The sequence below is a fragment of the Empidonax traillii genome, unplaced genomic scaffold, assembly GCF_003031625.1.
Source record: "Empidonax traillii isolate 1590-97213 ecotype Southwest subspecies unplaced genomic scaffold, ASM303162v1 scaffold36:size2505666, whole genome shotgun sequence".
In the NCBI taxonomy this organism is placed as follows: Eukaryota; Metazoa; Chordata; class Aves; order Passeriformes; family Tyrannidae; genus Empidonax; species Empidonax traillii.
This window is the reverse complement of record NW_020955229.1, coordinates 1,261,894-1,269,489: the sequence shown is the minus strand read 5'-3', so window position 1 is coordinate 1,269,489 and position 7,596 is coordinate 1,261,894. Positions and strand designations below refer to the sequence as shown.

The 7,596-nt window shown below is 40.5% G+C and overlaps 1 long non-coding RNA gene across 1 annotated transcript; it reads left to right on the top strand.

Annotated features, from left to right (window-relative positions):
- Positions 1-251: 251 nt before the first annotated feature.
- On the top strand, positions 252-3,771 carry LOC114054643. Its single transcript, XR_003570532.1, has 3 exons — positions 252-341; positions 602-644; positions 3,705-3,771. It is a non-coding gene; the product is annotated as an uncharacterized LOC114054643 (long non-coding RNA).
- The last annotated feature ends 3,825 nt before the right edge of the window (positions 3,772-7,596 follow it).

The window sequence follows — 7,596 nt, the reverse complement described above, 5'->3', positions numbered from 1 at the left end:
CGCAGCAGTTGTCCCTGCCATTATCCTTGACCTAATCATAGCATTTCGGGATCTGCGTGTCTCATGGTCACAGATGAGCACATGGGCAGAAACTGCCTTACAGGCCTACCCATATAGCTCGCTTTAGATCCACGGGAATGGCGTGCGAAATTCCTGCTAGGTCCAGTTTCTTCTGAGCAGCGAGGGCCAAGATAGTTGTACTTCATAATCTGCTGGAATGCTTCTTAGCTGGCTTGGCATAGCCAGTCCCACAGAGGGAAGAGGGGGGAGAGGATGTGCTCCAGCCCTAAGATCAGATGTCGGGCACAGGTGCTGGCAGCGGAGCAGCGCCGCAGCCCCCGGTATGAAATCGCGAGCTGGCCTCGTTCTACGGACCTTCTGAAAACAGCCCAAGATTGTGTATCATGAGTTATGATGGCAATATAAAACGGAAAGCTTGACTGCATCTGTTAGTTAAAAATTGCTGTGAGTGCCTGGGAGGCTGCGAGCTCAGTATATTAGTGAAATCTCAAACAGGGTGGCTGCACTTTACCATCCTAATTAAACCTCCTCTTAGTTTTTGTTGCCCAGGTTAATTTTTATTTCCCCTTTCTCTCACAAGCTGACTCAGATTAGCACCATTGATGGAGACATCTATTCACCATGTAAGCTTTGAATCTGGATTTGTATCTTACTCTCTTCTTCAACCGTTGTAATGTCCTTTGACACGGAGCTGCTGTTTGCTGTCCCAGGGGTCACACGTCTGAGGAAGAGATCTCCTCTCACAGTGAACAAAGTTTTAGTTGACTGGACACACATGTTGAAGAAAAGTTGGTGTTTTATTCTTGAATGGACCAAGAGCATATGTAAATACTGGCCCTGCAAATCCAGTTTTGCATCTTTCAAGCCAAGAAGGAGCTTTGCAGACAGATGCAGAGCAAGTGCAATCTTTTACACCTTCTTTTTTATAGATGTATATGATTTTTTTTTTTATTCCTCAGGGTCCTGCTGGTCACAGAGGTTCTGCTGTGGGTTATTTTCTCATCTTGTATCACAAGTGAATTATCCGGTCCTGTTCCCATGCAAATGAATGTTAGACATCTCCTTGGCTTCCAAAGGGCAATGTCAAACCTAAATGAGGGAGAGGTAGGACGGTGCTGGCATGAGGCACTCCTAAAAGCCTCTTGACTGATCCAGGAAGCAACATTCATAAGTGCTCCTCTTTCCTTTAAGACACTAATGAGTCAGTCCTTAATCACATACGGCCTATGCAGAGCACTACCCTCCTGACACAAGGGCAAGCTTCACCTCTGCAGACCTTTAAAATGAGCCCTCTAGGCTTTCCTTCTTTTACAGGAGATAACTGACCCCAGTGACCTTGCTCCTCTCGAAATCATGAGCTCATCCTATAGATGCGAGGGTATATAGTATTCCTTTCACTTCCTGTCTTAAAGCCTGGTCTTAGCCTTAGCACAGGCTGCCCAGGAGATGGCCGTGTGTCCCATCCCTCTTCCAGCACTGGTAACGCTCCTGTCATGGGTGAAATAATACTTTTACGTAGGTTGCACATAATTTTTTGGGTGTGGGAAGCACTATGGGTCATTCTGATAGAAAGGGGACTATATGAATGGAAGTCCTTATTATTAAATAAAAAAATAATACCAGAGTTAGCTCCTTGCTGTTAGATATGTTAATTTTCACCTTGGTTGCCACATGCACATCATGGCATGATTTTTCCATTTCCTTCCTGCTCTTGATGGCTGAACAAACTATCAAAAATGATTCTTATAGAGGTTTTTATGTTGGACAACTGTTTTCGGTGCAAGAGGGACCTTGCGGAGTTGAGAAGGGAAACTTGGCTTCCTAATAACTCATGGCTGTTGTGGCTACTATGCAAATCTCTTTATCCAGTCAATCAGACATGAAATAAAATACACTGACCTGATGCTTGGCTAGCATGTAAATTCCAAGTCACGTGAGGCTTGGGGAGTTACAGTGCAGAAGAAGGAGTTTTCATTCCCCATTTGTAAGATGATATCTGCTGGGCTCATTAGGCGAAAATATTTTGGGGCCTGTGTCCTGCAAGGTAAACTTGCTCTATTGTGCAGAAGAACATTCACTGAAATAGCTAACATGGATCATCTGATGACATTAGCTTCGTAAGTAATTTCCATGATGTCAAGGGTACACTGGAGATTAAAGGGGGATTAAGGCCTACTTGCACAGTCAAAGCAGCACAGTAAATTGACTTGACTTGGCAGGCTGCACCTAAAAGTTGGCAAGTTTTCACTGACTAATCATATAAAATCCAGGTTTGTGGTGTTAGTTGGACTACACTTTCACAGCGGCCAGGAAACGTTAAGCTTTCAAGGTGGGAGGTTTTAGGAGGAAAAGGGAGGGGAGACTGATGAGGAGACTTTTGCAATGTCAAGGTGCCAAAAGGTGCAAAGTAAAATAACGACCCAGTTTTACTGGAGAAGTCTCTGCCTTTCAAGAGCAAGCTGGTTGGATTTCTACCCAAAGGGCTTTTCCTCCAGCAAAATTTATTTTTTCCCTCCCACTTGCTGTCACAAAATGCAATCTCCTCTTAAAGGATCAGACCCTGCACAGGAACTTCACTGAATAAAGATGAGTTTATATTTTAAAAAGGAAACAGCTGGATTGCAAAAGCAAGGGAGGTAGGCAGCTCTAGTTTCATTAGCTAAGGGAAACTCAGGGCCCCAGAGGAGAACAACTGGGAGAGCAGCCATGACAGAGGAAAAAAAAAAAAAAGGAAACAGAAGATCATAAAGAACTAATAATGAAAAATGGAAAGTGAGAATGAGCCAAGAAAAACACACAATAAATAGATTTAAAAAAAAATAAAAAGTTGTGGAGGGAATAGAAATGTAAAGCGACGAAGCAGGAAAAGAGTAGGGCAGAGAGTATGGATTTTCTGGAAATAAAATAAATAATTCTGAGAATTCTCAAGAACTTGATGAAAAACTGGAAGCGTCTCATGGCTGATCTTTTGATCTCCAAACTGGTGGCCCCTTCAATATGAAAAAGAAGGAGGAGCACAACATAAAATTGCCCAGCAATTTGTTTGCTGCTTCCGCTGGGAAAAACAGAGTGAATTTGGCTGGGCAAGAGAGTCCAGACTCCATCCATGCTGATGAATTAGGGTCCTCTAAGAGCAGCTTATAAAAAAATGTATCTCATGATTGTTTAGAAGGATCCAGTCAACTGTTTATCTGTGCAGTAATCACTGGATGATGAGTTGGAGGTAACTTGGGTGTGGGACTGTGCACAGTGGGAGCCTCTGAATGGTTTCAGATGAAGAAAGAGTAGAGATTGAAGGAAGAGTGGGCTAGGAAATAAAACAGATACTAGTCTGTCCTTCGTCTTGAAATCTGTTCATTGTGATAAAATATATAAACATGGCCAGGACTTCATAGTCCAAGAGAGAACAGATTTTTTTTTCAGCTGCCCTTCAATTAGATCCATAATAATCCTGCAGCTTTATATGGTTTACAGACGACACTTTGCCCAACAGAAATGGTACTATTCTTTAAATTGTGCTGTGCTCATTAGGTTTTAATAGGAGCAGTTGTTTAAGGGTGGGTGGGGGCGGGAGGGGGAATGCACTTGGTGATGCATAGTGGAATGTACATTAATCTTGTTAATGACAACACAGTTAATGGCTGGCAAAACATTACTTTTGAATTAACCTTTCTCTTGTGCAGGCTATACTTGAGAAACAGAGCCAGGACACTGAAGATACAAGGAAAGTGCATGAAGACAGGGATACAGGATTTCCTATGATTTTATGTTGTTCTTAATTAGGAAGCATATTGGCAGCAAATGCTAACATGTGTTGGGATGTTTAGCTGTAGCCAAATAAATGTTTTCTATTACAACTCTGAATTCTTTGCCTAGCCAGAGCCCATGCTGTTCTGTTCATGTCTTACAAAATCCCTTTATAAGTCATTTTGGGGGCCAATTTTCTGTTGGCTTATGCAGCACAGTTACTTTGAACATATGTACTCAGACTCCAGAAGGGTCGTTGTCCTCACTTTTTTTTTTTTTTAATTCCAATTTTTTTTTGAGTGATAAATGGGGAAGCCCTTCTTATGAAATGCTTCTGTAACCCAACTAAACAATAGCCTAATCTGAGCATGCTCATTTAAAGCAAAAAACTGGGGAATGGATATAGCTGGTTTTCTCTGGTCGCATGTTCACACATAGACTGAATGAAAAATCCATAATGAATTGTTTATCTGACATTTAATCTCTTTCTCCTGTTTATGAATGGTCTGCAAATACTCTGCTTTTTTTTTTTTTTTTTTTTTTTTTTTTTTTTTTTTTTTTTTTTTTTTTTTTTTTTTTTTTTTTTTTTTTTTTTGGTTCTGTTTATCATTTCAAGTTATTAGTTAAATAATTTCTGATCTGGCTTGTAGGTTATTTGAGAACACTTTGCTATAAATATTCACAATTTATAACTCCAGTTACTTCAATGAGGTAAACAGAGAACTAGAGTCTGACTCGAGTAGTGCAAGTCATCTTTGTGAAAATGGAAATTTAGAGTTTTTCCCTTGTAAATGTACTGCTACATTTTCTTTAATTATTATGTGAATGTTTTCTTGATGATGTCTAGGTAGGAAATCTGATTCGTGTCTCCCACCTCTATGTTTGAGTCTTGTATGGTCAACTTATTCTAATTGTGCTAGAAAATTTCTGAAATCCCCTGTTGCTAGAAGGGGAAAGAAGGTGCTTGGGGACTGCCCATATTCTGGTATGTAGGAAAGACAATGAACAATGGAGCTAAAAATATCTCCCAGCCATATAAGTATAGCAGTTGTTCTGTGCTGCTGCAAATATTAATTTATGGTGAAAAAGAAGGAAGACAAGCTGCAGTATTTAATTACTTGTGAATGTGATTAGTTTCTTGAAAACTTAAGGATCATATCATATCAAAATCCCACAGCATAAAATGGAACTTGTTCTTAAATTTCTTCTCAAATTGGACCCCATTAATCACTGTAAAAGTTTCAAGACCATTTGGCTGAAGAACTGGGTTGACAGGAGGTTTTCAGGAGGTCGTGCTCTCTGACTGGCATTCCTGACCCTCTGTTGTCTCAGTTGCCCATCTTCTGGTTTCACCCTATCTGTGGTAACCTGGCTTTCTCTGGGCTGGGTTGCTGTTACCAGTGTGAAATCCTCCATGGGCTCATGTTCCATTGGACTGGGATGTTCAGGAGAGCACGGAGGAGAGCAAAGTGGCACCAGCAGCTCAGCCCTGCCTTAGAGCTCAGCTTCAAAGAGAGGTAGGGCTGCAGTGGGCTGGTTGTGAACCAGCAGAAATTATAATGAGACCTTTGGAGTCCAGACACTGAAAGGCTTGAGGCCTGATGTAGAGCAAAGAAATGTCAATCTTTAAAAGACCGGCCTGGGCTGGCTAGTGGGAAGGAATGTCAAAAGAGAGTTTATAGGAGTCTCTTAAAGTTGAAGTAAATGTATTTTCATTCCTTTGATACGAGCACGTTTCTTCTTGGCTTACCTGTAAAGCAACGTCGCAAGAGCTAGAGCTGGTTAACAGATGCTTGGAATGACATGGGGTGAGAACAGAGGCTGGGAGACTGGTTAACATTGGGCTGAGGGCAAGTAACACTTAAGCCTGCCTTATGTTAGAGTTAAATCATCCCATCTGATGTGCTGGGAGCTGGATCTCCACACTCGTTCTTGCGGCTCAGAGAACCATTGAGTGGTTATTCACACCTAACCCTTTTTAGGATCACCCATTACTCTTATTAACAGCAGCAAGCGCCACCAAGAAGGGAAAAAAAATAATATTCTTTCCACAAAGAGGTAAAAACATAATAGTGAATTAAAGTTCTAAATGATAGGACTGTTAACATAATGCCTTTTGTCTAGAATGAACTATAAACCACACATATATACAATGAAGAAAACCCTGTAAATGTGTAATGGACAAAAAAATATATATATAATAAAACTGTTGAAAGAATGCATTTTCTCAGCACCAAGGCTATCCATAAAATTTTTACAGTTTTCCACTATATAACATTATCCTTCATAAAAAATGATATTTTAAAGCAAAAAGGTTGGCAAAAGAAACAATTGGTAGTTAACGGAAGGACGGGATTACAGCACTGTGCCTTCGCTGTGAACGGTGGAATAGAAAATGAAAAACATTTGGGGCATTATATGAAGCCCAGCAGTCATGCTCCATATGGTTTGAAGAGTTGAGCAGTGCTTGACAAAGATTTTATGACTTCATTTTCTTAACATTGAATATTATTCCTTCAATCTAGTGCTCCTACCCCATTCCTTGTCTTAAATTTCTCCTGTTTTTCAGCCAAAGAAATCTGTTTTATTAGTATGTATCATTTCTACTGAGTTTAATCGCATCTGGTTTAATACACTGTTTTGTTACCAGCAAGGCCTTTCTGAGGAATGCTCTGTAATGAAGGTATTGAGGCAAAATTGAGGTAATCTGGTCCCCAGACCCTCTAACAACTTCTTGTGTGACCTGATGCAAGTAATTTTATCGCTTTCTATTCCAGTTGCCCACCTGTAGAGTGGAAAAATAGTACCTCAGTATATCAGGCAATAGTGTGATAAGTTTTAGGATAAATAGCCAGATTCATCTGTATAAGAGGACAGGTCAATATTTGTTGATAATTTGTTTTGGGGCACAGAGCTTCATGCCTCTAAAACCTGTGCTCAGACAGATCAGACTACAGTTTTACATCTGTTAGCCCATATAATGACTTTCAAAACCAAATACTGCTCCCTCTGTTATGAAAAACATAAAAAAATTAGTCATTTTTCTGTCTACAATCTACTGCCATGTGTGCTGCCACTGGTGGAAGGAAGTCCATAACCTTTCCCAGGGATACCTTTGGATTATCCTTATTTTGATTTGACATTTAAGTCATTAAGCAAAGCTGGGGATTGGGCCAAGTCGTGCATTTGCAATCATAAAATGAGAATTCCTGCTGTCAAATGCACACTGTAAAAGAAAGGATATTTGTGTCTTCCCTTCAAGAAATCTTAGGAGATTCATAGAGATCTCAACATTGGTACATAATCCTCCATATAAGAAAGAAGCAGCATGTTTACTGCTACTACAGATGACCTAAGCTGAAAAATTCAAACCTAGAACCAAACTTTAATAAAGTCTGGGTATTTAGATCCACGGTCTTAGCTTGGAGGAACCTCTAAACCAGAATTTCTGCTGTCATTTATTACATCGGTTCGCGTGCTGTGCTATACAAAATAGATCTTTCCTGAAACACCACTTTTCATTTAATTTCTTTTGCCTCACAGCGAAAGGCAGCATTCCCCCTAACCCTTCTCCTGCTGCAGCTGAGTGCGTGCCCTCACATGTGGATCTCACATGCATTGGTATTTCGGATGGCATGTTGTGAATTAGGTGGATAGAGTATCACTGGTGGTATGTTTTATCCCACAGACTCAGTCCACAGGAGAGCACTCAGCTGGTTAATATTTCATATGGATTCTTTGCTCTTTTCTTTCCAACCATCTATGTAAACTTTAAGACAGCCGGTCTGGTTTTAGGAGGTGATTTCCTCGCTGTGGATTAAGGATCCA